Source organism: Lissotriton vulgaris, chromosome 5 (genome assembly GCF_964263255.1).
Source record: "Lissotriton vulgaris chromosome 5, aLisVul1.2, whole genome shotgun sequence".
In the NCBI taxonomy this organism is placed as follows: Eukaryota; Metazoa; Chordata; class Amphibia; order Caudata; family Salamandridae; genus Lissotriton; species Lissotriton vulgaris.
In genome coordinates this window covers 742680606-742693843 of record NC_141693.1, presented here as the reverse complement: position 1 = coordinate 742693843, position 13238 = coordinate 742680606, and the positions used below count along the sequence as shown (strand labels likewise).

General features: G+C 47.1%; 1 protein-coding gene across 1 annotated transcript in view; it reads left to right on the top strand.

Moving 5' to 3' along the window:
* Positions 1-13238, top strand: part of LOC147711484 (trypsin-like) — a 119225-nt gene that overhangs the window by 104546 nt on the left and 1441 nt on the right. The window lies entirely within an intron of this gene.

Sequence of the window (13238 nt, the reverse complement as noted above, 5' to 3'; positions counted from 1 at the left end):
GCAACATGTATTAAGATGTCTGTAGTCCAAAACTAGACGATATGAATTGTCTGGCTTGGAGACAGGAAACAAAGGATTGTTCATTTGAGAGGTGCATGTTTCAATCACCCCCTGGTATTCAAGTTGATCTAAGATCTCCCTGACTTGTTTTTTAGCTTCTTGCTTTATGGGATACTGCCGTTGGGCAGTTGGTTCACTTTTTAGTTGGATTTTGTGAGGAGGAGAGTCCTCATCCCATCCTACATGATTTTTATATAATGCAGGTGCCTGGGCTACTGCCCATTTCCTTGCATATGTATATTTTTTATGAATCGGAATGTGATTCGAGAAGGCAGGCATAATCACTTCTTCGCCACGAGGGCACTCCCTGACAAACTCTGGGGGCCAATCTTTTTCAGCTAACAGAATATCATAGCCTTTTGAGAGCTTATCCCAAAATAGACCCTTAATTTTCCTCGTCTTATCACCCTCTATACGCAATGTTATTTCGTATATTTTATGGGGCTCGCTAAGTCTGGCGTCGGCAGTTTCAACTTGAATGTATTCATTCGTGTCCACTGTCTCCAGATGACTCATCAAGATCTTGCGCGCTATACTGATTTCTGCTGCACTGTCCAACATTATCAATGCCCACTCCCCGTTTTTCAACTGTGTCCTCAGTATTCTCGGCATGTTCAATTACTCTAATACTGGCTACCTTCTTTTTCTGAAATTGAGATTTTTTACTCTGAGCAGGTTCCTTGTCTTTGGACTTGGTGTGCTCTCCTGGGTCTGACCGTCCTCTTCTTTCCGAATTCTGTGGAAAAGATCGAGAGGGACGTGTATCAATACTTTGATATCTATCAGGTTTTTTCAGATTATCCCTATTTCTAAGGTTATATCTTTTCTCAGAGGGCTCCCTCTGGGGAGACTGGCGTTCTCGAGTCGGAGTTCTTTCCCTCCGTCGAGGAGACCTTCCTCTGGACTGGAAAACTTTTTCCTTGGGAGTGGATTGTTTATTTCCATCCCAGCTCTTTTTAGGAGTGTTTAAATTATTTTTAATAAATAATTTTTCAGGATTTTCGAGCAGTTGGGGCTTTACCGGTTTCCCACCCAAGCTGCCTCTACCTAATTCTTCATAGCACTTTTCTATGATTTTTGCAAGCTCAACAGGATCTTTTATATCTGTTTCCTTCAACTTCTGGCGGATCGCCACAGATGCTGCTTCTCCTTTAATGTTGGCTAATAATATAGCCGAGACTTGCTTGAGGTCTTTCAGTAATTTCATACCTAGATTTAAAGCGGGCTCTGGACCGAATTCATTTTGAATCTGTTTTAGCACCTCTGGTATTACCGCCATAGACGGAACACTGTGTGTTTTTGTGTAAATGGAAGCAAAGACTGTACCCCACGTGTCACAGTCCTCCACGTGTGGTGCGATTCCCATAGGAAGGCAGATGGTCAAGATTCTGTGTTTTTCAATAGGGGTAGTATCAGGAAATACTGCCTCTATTTGAGTGATTTTCTGTGCTAACCAGAAAGGAATTTGTTCCAGTTTTACGGGTGTTTTACCAAGACATGACTGTATGTTCTGTGGTGTAATTTTATTTGTGTTCCCCTGATGAGGGGTCAGCTGTGGTGTATTAACAGCTGGTTGGACTGTTGCAGTCCGCATTACATATTGGACTAATTGCCTATGTATTTTTATTAATGTTTTTAGCTGTACTAACAGCTCTTCCTTAGACATTTTTACAATGTCAGGATGTGGTGTGTAGCTGGCTAGAACCGGCCACGTTGCTCCTGGTCTACCTAGTGGACCGAGCCTGGTAATGTGATCATTATGTTTTAGGGCGCCATTAAACCAGAGCAGGTGCTCTTGAAATTTAAGTGGAATTTCAATCTCCTCGAAAGGAGCGTACTCTTCCGGAGGTTTCTCTATTTTGTAATAGTGAAACTCTTTTGTTCCAGCGTTTACCGCTGGAAAGTTTATCCATGAATAGAATACCTCTGTCTGCCGATACTCGTGAGCCTCTATCACGAAAATTACTGTACCACCTTGAGGTGTCAGTCCGTTTTCTATAAGTTTTAAAGTTATAGATCTTCTTAAGTGGACCGGGATGATAATAGCATCCGGGTCTGTGTCTAGGAGACTCGTGTCTTCCTCTATCAGTAGGGTTGCCAGTCTAACTGCTTCCCTTTCTTCTTCGCTGTCTGTCATTTTTTAGAAATGCAGGCTTTTGCAGAGTAGGTCTCCAAGGAGACAAAGATTAGGTGCACAATATTTTGGAACACTGTATCCTTCAACGTTGAATAAACCAGAGCTTTACATAGGAATCTCTTCCTACTAAGGTCGGGCGGATTTTAACCTTTCACCCACTCCAGACGTCTATTGGAGTATTTACGGGAGAAAGGGGTCTGTGTGAAATATGCACGACTGAGTTACTCTACCGTCTTGCGTTAGTTTATCGCCTTACCAAACGTTGGGCGCCATGTAGTGTAGTTGCTAGTTTCCCACTAGGCCCTGCGCATTGGAATAACAAACAGTAGTATCGACGTGGAACTGCGGATATTCCAGGCCTCCACTGACTATGCTAAACTTAATTGGGTGTGTTACCAACTAGCTCAGAGGTCACTGGAAACTTTCTTCTCTGCATAGGAAGTGATCAGCTTCCTTGGCACAGACAAGAAGGGATTCAGCTTTCCAACAACCGTGCAACATGACAACTTTGCTCCTCAGATCAAGAGTCAATCTCTAGGGTCGTGTGAAACAATAGACAGGTATTTCACTCAGTCAGTTTAGTGCAGTTTACTTTCACGAGATGTAGAGAATAGAGAGACGGGCGTTTGTCAATAAAGGGTTAAAATTTATTGGACAGTCTTTCTTCTCGTACAAGAGAAATGTATTGCCACAATTGCAAGACTTGTTATGATAAAAAGTACGTACAGTAAGATAAGTATTGCGAAATAGAACTGTAAAATAATTGATATGGTTTCTTAGCCATACAATGGTTTAAAAGTAATAAAACATATATACAGTCATATATACATTAGGCTAACATACTCAACTGGTGCTTCTAACTACGCCTACCCCAGTGTGCCTGACCTAAGCCTAACACGTGGAAGGGGAGTAAGTAAGTAGCTTTAAGTTAAGTTGGTTTTGCCAAGGTTTGCTTCAAGAATTCTCATCTAAGGGTTTAGTCAACACCATACCTCTGAATAGAATGATGGAGGTTTGGTATCTCCTTCAGGGGAAGCTCGATATCCCTGTCACCCGCGAGGGCAGACCGGAAACGCTGGAGCTGGATTTCTCTGCAGGAGAAAGGCAGCGGCTCTTCTTCAGCGCGTCGGGAGGAGGAGGCGGGGGACAGCGTCCGCGGCAGCTGGAATCTGCTGGGCTCTTCGTAGAGGGACGGCTGTTCAGCTCCTAAGCGTACTGCACCATCGTTCGCGCTTTAGCAGCGATAATGGTATCAGTAGCTTCACCACCAAGGGACAACAGCAGCGTACTGCCTGCAGCAGCAATGGGATGCACACAGGGTGCACGACAGCTTACAACAGCACAACAGCTCTTGTTGGTCTCTCTTTGCTTAAGGCAACGTTGGTAATATTTATACCTGACAGGTGCCGGGTTTGACACAAGTTTGCTGGACATAAGACGTCAATTAAAGATGTCACTAGGAAGTGATAGTTATCAGTTGCTCATTAGAGTTCCATTACTAATCAAAACACAGCAAGCGGGGATTTCCAGGTTTGCTGAGTTTTTATCTTGTTGAAGAACTCAGAGTGTTAATCTAGGAATATCAGATAGTGACTTCTGCTCTGTCATTGCACTAATTGGTTGCAAAGGAAGTGGCAGAGAACTATGCTGGAAGTTGGCTCTGTTCGTGTGAGGCCAGAGATGACTTTCTGAAAATCGCACTCGAACGGTTATGCCAATATAGGGAATAAATGGATTTATAGCCGAATAGGGGCATAAGGTTACAGTATCGATCAGGAACCTAGATAAACACGCAACATGGGAAAATGGCCATTGTAGCTTCATTTATACAGAAAACACAAAATAAAATTGTATAAAGACAGAAATAAAGAGCAACAAATAAATATGAATAAATACAGGCAGAAAGGTCGAAAAAATGAATACTATAAAACCGGGAGCCTTAGTTATATTACTAGGTCTAATTAGCAATATAAAACTGCATTCATGCTGCGTTGCCTGTCCTTGGACATGTTTTAAGGTGCTACTTAAATGGGTGGCACAGTAAGTGCTACAGGCCCAATACCAGTATTTAAATTACAGACCCTGATTATATGGAAAACCGCTCTACAAGGGACTTTTAAGTAACTTTAATATGCCAATCAAGTGTAAGTCAATCAAAATATGTTAATATGTTTACGGGAGTGAGCACAAGCGTTTTAGCACTGGTTAGCAGTGGTAAAGTGCACAGAGACAGAAGGCCAAATTCGGCAAAGAAATGGAGGTTAAAGGCAAAGAAAGGGATATGTTTGTGGCTTGATGCAGCACCAGTAAAACACTCTGGCCATATTACGATGTTGGGCGGACTACGTTTCGGTGTTGGAACCGACCAACACAATCGGTGTTGGAACCTCACGGTGCAGGGATTTACATGGGGGTGCCCCCTTGGCCCCCAACTGGAGGCGGCAGGGAGAAAGTCACTTTCTGACAGGCTTTTCATGTCAGAAAGCCTGATACGAAAAGCATGTGGGAAACCTACATTGTAATACCGACGGCAAAAATGCTGTCTGCTAGACCTGGCATCATTGCCGTAGGTTTTCCTAGTGTTTTTGCTTTTGCCTCCTGTGTTTTTGATGAGTGCTGGACTTTCTTTTGCTGGTCTGGATGCTTTGGGCACTTTGCCACTGCTGTACACTGCCAAAGTGCAAGTGCACCCTTTGTAAATTGTTGTTATGGATTGTTGTTTACATGATTGGCTTATTTGATTTACTAGTCAGTGTCTAGTACAGCGCACTGTGTGTGCCCAGGGCCTGTAAATTAAATGCTGCTATTGGGCCTGCAGCACTGGTTGTGCCACCTGCATAAACAACCTGTAAATGTAACTCAGATCTGCCACTGCAGTGTCTGGGGGCAGTCTAGTACTTCCAAGTTCCATGTCGACTTGGCAAGGGTACCCACTTAAGGTAGGCCATAGGTACCCCTGTGGTCAGGGTGCAGTGTATTTAAAAGGTAGGACATGCCTTGGAGTGTGTTTCATGTCCTGATAGTGAAATACTGCCAATTTTGTTTTTCACTATTGGAAGGCTATCTGTTCTCATTGGATAGAATGGGGAGTTTGCTTATAACATTTTATAAACATAACTACCCCTGGGAACAAGGTAGGAAAATAAAGTTTAGTGGGCCTGAGCTCAGAATGTTGAAATGCATCATTTAGTGAGGGTGAGTTTTACATTCCGTGTTTGAAAATACCACTTTTACAAAGTAGGTATTATCTTGCTTAGCTATCCAGTATGCATCTGCTAGGATGTATATTGACTGTCTGGCTTTGAGTTGACAGGGGTTGGGGATGTGCAGTGGTTCCAGAGAGTCTGGATGAGTCAAGTCTGGGTTGAATAGACCTGGGCTGCAATTAGAGCAGGGAGAGGCGATTTACTTTCACCTGAAACACTATAAGGACATGACACACCCAACGGGGGATGTCCTACCTTTCACATACAAAGCACCTTGCTCACAGGGGTACCTTGGGGCTACCTTAGGGGTGACACACATGTAAGAAAAAGGACGGTTAAGGTCTGGCAAGTGGGTGCACTTGCTAAGTCGACATGGCAGTACTAGACTGCCCCAGACACTGCAGTGGCAGATCTGAGTTACATTTACAGGCTGCTTATGCTGGTGGCACAACCAGTACTGCAGGCCCACTATCAGCATTTGATGTGCAGGCCCTGGGCAATCACAGTGCACTGATTAGTATATCAAATAGGCAATTTACAAAGGGAGCACTTGCACTTTGGCACTGAACAGGAGTGGGAAAGTGCCCAAAGCATCTAGACCAGCAAAACAAAGTCCAACAGACAGCAAATCACAGGAGGCGAAAGCAAAAACACAGGGGAAACCCATGCCGATGATGTAAGGTCTAACACGTGTCCCCTCCACCTGAAATGTGGGGAGAACTACCCACACACTTGGGACTTCTCTTCACTAATGCAGGGACATCAGGACAGACCATCAGCATTGAGTGTTCTGTACCAGATCAGTGTTTCACCGTGAAGTTTATCCCCTGTCGGGAAATGGACCACCTCAACAACTTTGGATTCTCACCCCTCATTTGCATCAACCATCTGAGGGGCCTATGGTCGGTATGAACCCGGAAGTGAATCCCAAACAAGTATTGCCTCCACTCCTTAGGCGCCCGGACCACAGCAAAAGCCTCACGCTCAATCGCACTAAACCTCTGTTCTTATAGACTTAACCTCCTACTAATGAAGGCTACAGGGTGGTCTAGGCCCGCCTCATTTACCTGTGAGAACACAGCCCCCACACCATGCTCTGATGCATCTGTCTGCACCATGAATCCCTGTGAAAAGTTGGGTGCCTTGAGCACGGGCACCTTGCACATAGCAAATTTCAGCACATGAAAAGCTTTTTGGCAGGTGTCAGTTCAGTTCGCTTTCCTGGGCTGCCTCCTGTAGGTCAGCTCTGTCAAGGGGGCAACAATAGAGCCTTAACCCTTGACAAATCTCCTGTAATACCCAGTGAGTCCTAAGAAGGCTCTCACCTCTGTCTGGATCTTGGGGGCTACCAAGGCAAAATGGTATCAATCTTGGGCTGTAGGGGCGCCACCTGGCCGCTCCCTACCTGATGTTGCAAGTAAACCACTGAAACCTGACTGATCTGACACTTGCAGGCATTGATCGTGAGGCTTGCCCTTTGCAGAGCCTTCAACACTTCCCAAAGGTGGTGCAGATGTTCTTCCCAAGTGGCCCTGAACACTGCTATGTCATCCAAGTAGGCAGCACTGAAATCTTTCAGTCCAGCTAGCACCTGGTTGACCAATGTCTGAAAGGTGGCAGGGGCATTCTTCAACCCAAAGGGTATCACCCAGAATTGGTAGTGCCCCTCTGGCATTGAAAATGCTGACGTCTCCTTTGCCCCACCAGTCAAGGCAATCTGCCGGTACCCAGATGTTAAGTCAAACGTACTGCGGTACTTGGCAGCTCCCAACTCATTGATGAGCTCATAAGATATGGGGATGGGGTGTGCATCAATCCTGGTGACTGAATTGAGCCCTTGGTAGTCTACACAGAACCGGATTTCTGGCATGGCACTGGGTGCGGCAGCCTTTGGGACCAAGACCACTGGGCTGGCCCAAGGGCTGTTTGAGGGCTCAATCACCCCTAGTTCTAACACCTTGGATACCTCCTCTTTTATCCAGGCTTTGACCCTGTCAGTCACTCTGTAAATGTTGTGCTTCACTGGAGGACTGTCTTCAGTGTCTACATCATGGACACATCACTTAGTGATACCAGGGGTCAGGGAGAACAGAGCAGCAAACTGTCAGAACGGTTCGCGGCAGTCACTCTGCGAGTCAGGGCGAGGAGAGGGTCACACCGTCCACTGACCCATCATGTTCCTTAGCAGACAGAAGGTCAGGAAGAGACTCAGTCTCCTCTTAAATTCCAGCAACTGTCGCCAGGAGCATGTCCACTTTGGACCGTCCAAGTGGGGCTTAAGGTGGTTCACATGCAGGACCCGTAAAGGATTCCTTGGAGACTGCATGTCCACCAGATAGGTGACTTCACTCTTGTGCTCCACCACCACAAATGGCCCAGTACACTTGTACTGGAGAACACAAGGCTCCATTGGGGCCATGACCCGCACTTTTTGACCAGGCTGAAACTTGATCAGAGTAGCATTCTGATCATACCACTGTTTCATCTCTTCCTGGCTGGCTTTCACATTCCCCTGAGAGAATTGCATAGCACTTAGTCTGGTTCCTGAAGGGCAGCATGTAGCTATATACATCCTGGGAAGGATTACCTGGAGCTTTCTCCCAGCCTTCTTTGACCAGACTCAGAGGTATTCTTACAGGATGCCCATACACAAGTTCAAAGGGACTGAACCCTAAGGACTTCTGTGGTGCCTCCCTGTAAGCAAACAACAGGCATGGCAAGAGGATGTCCCACTTATGCCTCATGGGTTCACCAAGACCCATAATTATGTGTTTAAGGGTCCGGATGAATCTCTCAACCAGCCCATCTCCCTGTGGGTGGTAAGGAGTGGTGAACTTGTAGATAACACTACACTCCTGCCAAAGGGACTTCATATACTTGGAACTGAAGTTGGTACCCTGGTTGGGCACCACCTCTCTGGGGAACCCCACATGGGAGAAAATGCCCATCAATGCACGACCTACCACGGGGGCCGCTACAGTCCAGAGGGGGATGGCTTCTTGGTGCCGGGTGGCATGGTCCACCAAGACCAGGATGAACCTGTTGCCTATGGCTGTCCTGGTATCCATGGGCCCCACAATGTCAATACCCACCTACTCAAAGTTGGTGCTGACTACAGGGAAATGTTAGAGAGAAGCATTACTCTTCCCCCCACTTTTACCACTTGCCTGGCAAGTCTGGCAAGACCTACAATGCTTGTCACAGTGTTTGCATATTTGGGAACAATAAAAGTGGGTGACAAGCCTTTCAAAGGTCTTGTCTTGCCTCAAATGCCCTGCCAAAGGCCCATCATGAGCCAGACCCTGTAGAAAAGCTCTGAAGCGCTGGTGTATTACCAGCACATGGGCTGACCCAGGCTCAGCAACCTAAGGTTCAGAAAACAGGAGACCATTCTCCCAGTAAATCCAATGTGATTGAGACTGATCACCTGCTGCCTGGTTTACAGCCTGCTTCCTCAAACCAACCTGAGAAGGGCACTTCTGCTGCTCCTGGCAGAATTTCTCCCTGGAGGGGCCCCATTTCTGCTGCCAATATGTCAGTTCAGGCAGGACCCCCAGTTCCGCCATTTGCTCCCCTGTAGGCACAGGGCCTCCCCTCAAGGTTTGCCTCCTCTTGGACTGTGGGAACTATGGGGGCCGGTGTCTTGTGCCCCCTGCCTCTTCTCTTTCTGGCAGGCACCTGGGCCACTGTTTCAGGCTCCAGGTCCTCTTAATTGCTTGTCCCGGCTGCCATGGACCGAGTGGTCACGCCCACTCAGGCAGACCTAACATCTCCAAATGAGACTTTCTCTCCACCTTTTCCAAAGGGGAGCCCTCCAAATCGTTGTCTAGCAGACAGTCAACAGGCATGACTGGCCTCACAGCTATTCTCAAGGTATGTTAGACCCCCCCCACTCAAAGGGGACCTGTGCCCCTTCACAGAGGCTCTCAGAGTTGTCAGCTGGAAATACTAGGTAGAATGTGTTGGGGACTACCTTCTGTTCAGACACTGCCGACAACTGGCAGCTGGCACACTGGCTCCAGTGTCCCTCAGAGCTTCCACACTATGGCCATTGATGGTCACCCACTGTATTTTTAGTGTTATCTGGCAGATGAACTCGTGGGACCATCCCACTGACTCCTAAAGAGACCTGGGTCATCTCTCTGGGACCCCACCCCTCCTGGGAACCCGATTCCTCCCCCAAGGCTACACCAGTCAACTAATTGGACGGAGCACCTGTGGGTTCAGTAGTGGCCTTCTTGGGGCACATAGGATTAAGCATGGGCGTAAAATCCGTTCCGCTCGCGGATTTTGCGGATTTTAGGTAAATTCGCAATCCGCGAACTCTCGCGAATTTGCCGAAAATCCGCAAATTCGCACGCGGCGGATTTTTTTGCTTGGTGATACAATATTACGGCGCGCGGCGTTCACTTACCGTCATTCAGCGTTTGCCGAGTTGTTTTGCTCGATGTTTTGCGAGTGCTGCGCCATTTTGTATCTTGCTGCGGGATCCCGCGGGAGTTTGGCGACCGCGATTACGTCATCGCGGCTTGCCACCTTGCACAGCGAGAGTTTGTCAACGCGAGTACGCCCTGATCACATATCGCGGGAGTTCGCAATTGAGAACACGTAGATGCGGCGGGCAGCAACAATCTCACACTCGCGAAATTACAAAATTTGCAATTCTGCACAAGAAATCCACCAGCTAGCAGCATAAACCTTCTGAAAATGATGATTTTTATCAGAATAACTCCTCAGGTTGACATTTGCCTGCACTTTTTTTTGCAAGGAGTCCATTTTGGGGGGGGGGGGAAGGAAGTGCCCCACAGTCTCCAACTTCCAGTTCCTGTCTAGCAGGCTCCTCCCAGTGCTTTCTTCATGTGCTGGTCACTTTCATTTGGATTCTTGACCTGGAAGGATTACTTTTTGTGGATGCTGCTGGATATTTGGATTTGAGGCCTTTTTTACTTTCTTTGGATCACTTTTGGATTAGAAATCAACTTTCACAAGTAAGTTTGTTTGGGGCATTACAGTTGCTGTTCTGCAGAAAAACGAGTTTTGCAAAACTGAAAGCACTCAGCAGGTGCAAAAGTTCAAACTCATCATTAGTAACCATTCCCTGTAGTGCTTCCTGAGGGGCCCCTCCAGAGTTCAGTTGCCTACTTGCAACTATTCTATGACCCTGCTCTGACCCTCACAACAGGCTCATAGAATAGCTACAAGTAGGCCACAAAGGTCCTGGGAAAAGAAATTGCACTGCAACAGAAAGCAAATTACAGATAAGGAAGCAGGTGCCAGACTGGACGTTTAAATTCAGTGACACATTAATAAATCAACCCCAAATTAATTCATGACAATTGAAGCAGGGCAGGTGTGCTTGCTTTCCCCCCCCATAATCTACAGTGATGAACCAGAGGGTGGCAGTGATGTACCAGAGGGTGGCATGGGTGAACCAGAGGGTGGCAGTGGTGAAACAGAGGGTGTTGTGAACCTGTGATGATGAACCAGACGTAGAAACAACATAGTTGCGACCGTTGCGAGCCGACATGTAAGTTCGCAATTGCGAACTGGTACAAAACCCTCGCGAACTGGCAGAAACCCTTGCGAACACAAAAAAACCAAAAAATCCGCAAATTCACGAGAGTTCGTGGATTTTGCGGATTGGGAATTCGCGAATACGCAAATTCGCGAACGCCAGATTCGCAAAATTCGCCCATGCTTACATAGGCTCCCCTGTAAAGTGGCCTACCTGATCACAAGCAAAACATGTCCTGGAGCCCTTCTGACCAGGTTTACCTTTAGGGACCCATGTCTTCTTTTCAGTTTAGAGGCTGAGAACCCTTCCCTTGCTTCCTTTGGGGATTACTTTGGGGCCCTTTTTGGAACGTTTTCTGTTTATCCTTCTGCTGGGGACCCTGCCCACCTTTGGTGAAGTCTCCCACACAACCTTTTTGGACCCTGGCACTGACCCAGCGGTCTGCCTCCACAGCAAGCTTCCTGTGGTTAGTCAGCCTACTGGCCATCAAGTGCTAGCGTAGCTCTAGAAAACAATTACCTGACAAGTGCTCCCATGCAATCAAATCATAGAGCCCCTGAAAATCCTTCACCTGGCTACCCTTCACCCATCCATCCAGTGCTCTGCAAAAATAGGAGACATACTCCACCTAAGTGCTTGACTCCAGCTTTTTACAAGTCCTCAATTTCTGCCTGTACAATTTTGGGGTCAAACGATACCTTGCTATCAAGGCTTCTTTCATAGGAGTATAAGACATCTGATCTTCTACTAGGAATGTGCTCCTCCCTTGCCCTGCGCCAAGTCAAAAACAGTTCTGCCCTCTCTGGTGCAGCTTCCTAGCAGGAGGTAGAGACAGCATTGTGGAAGGCAGAGCAGGTCCATTCAGGTGAAATGAAATCTCCTCCCCTACTCTATATACACTTATATGTCCTTATAGTGAAATACTGCCTTCCACAATGCTGTCTCTACCTCCTGCCAGGAAGCTGCACCAGAGAGGACAGCACTGCTATTAACTGGGCACAGGGCTTCTCTGCCCCAGAAAACAAAGGATTTTGCTTTATAAGTATTGGACCCCAAACCCCTGAACTTTAGATCACTTTTGGGACTTCAAGAGGAACCTCTGCCAAAGAGAAGTATCAGGGAAACTGGAGAAGGAATATTGCTCCTTTGCTGTGTGCTATCTGGGGTTGGCCAGCAGTGGCTGTTTCTGCCAAGGAGAGGAACTGTGTGTGCATCCTGCTTAAGAAAGAATCTCCAAGAGATTGAAGTGGAGCTTGGCCTCTGTTCAAGAGGTCTCAGGAACAGCAAAGAACTCACTATCCTTCTGGGCATCGTCTCTGGTACTGCTGGTTCCAGTCACAACAGAAGAAAAGAGCAGCCGACTTTGTCACAGAGTCAGTCGCAGACTCCGTGTTCTGTAGGCACAGTAGAGAGCACCACCTCGTTTCACAACACACCCCTGGTCGCACTGACTCCGTCAGCGAGGTGCTGCTTGCACCACGTCCTGTGGGCACCGCACTCCACACAGCTTTGCTGCACGCAGTATAGACATCACCGACTCCATCTCTGTCTGACTCATCCAACAGTCGGTTTCGCCACCGCACCATGACCAGCCAGCACCACATCGAGCACCGTCTCACACTGCAACGCAAGCCTTGGTCTTACCACCTCCGTCAACAAGCTACTGCCTGCACCGAGCCATGAGGACACTGCAACGCTTCCATCTCACATTGCAACCGCGACAGTTTCCCGACCGACTCACATCGGCACAACAAGAAAAGTACTGTCTCCGAGTCTGTTAATGCTTTAGCTGACCTGTATCAACACGGTTGGCCGGAATTGTTAGACTCTGTCGTGTTCAGTATCACAGTAGCCCCAGAAGGAGTTACTGAGTCGGAGGAACGGTGTTACAACATTATTCCTGCAATTTAAAGTTCATTTTGCACAGTAACTTTTTTTAAGAGTACTGTATGGGGCTTTTGTGGTTTCTGATCTTGTTGGTTTAGATAAAGTTTTGCTTATTTTTTTTAACTGGTTTGGTGTTCATTTGTAGTGTTTTCACTGTGTTACTATATGCATGCCCAAATGCTTTACACACTGCCTCTGAGATAAGCCTGTCTGCCTGTGCCAAGCTACCAAGTGGGTTATAAGGGGTTATTTGACCAAGGGTCCCTATTTGGACAAAGGTACCTACCTCTGCCAACTAGAGAGCCCCATTTCTAACACCGTCCTTAAGGGTATACATGCCAGGCTGACTGGCCAATGGGCCAGCCGGAATGACTGTCTAAGTTAACTTCCGACCGCTGTCATTGTAATACGGCGGTCGAAAGTGAAACTGAAG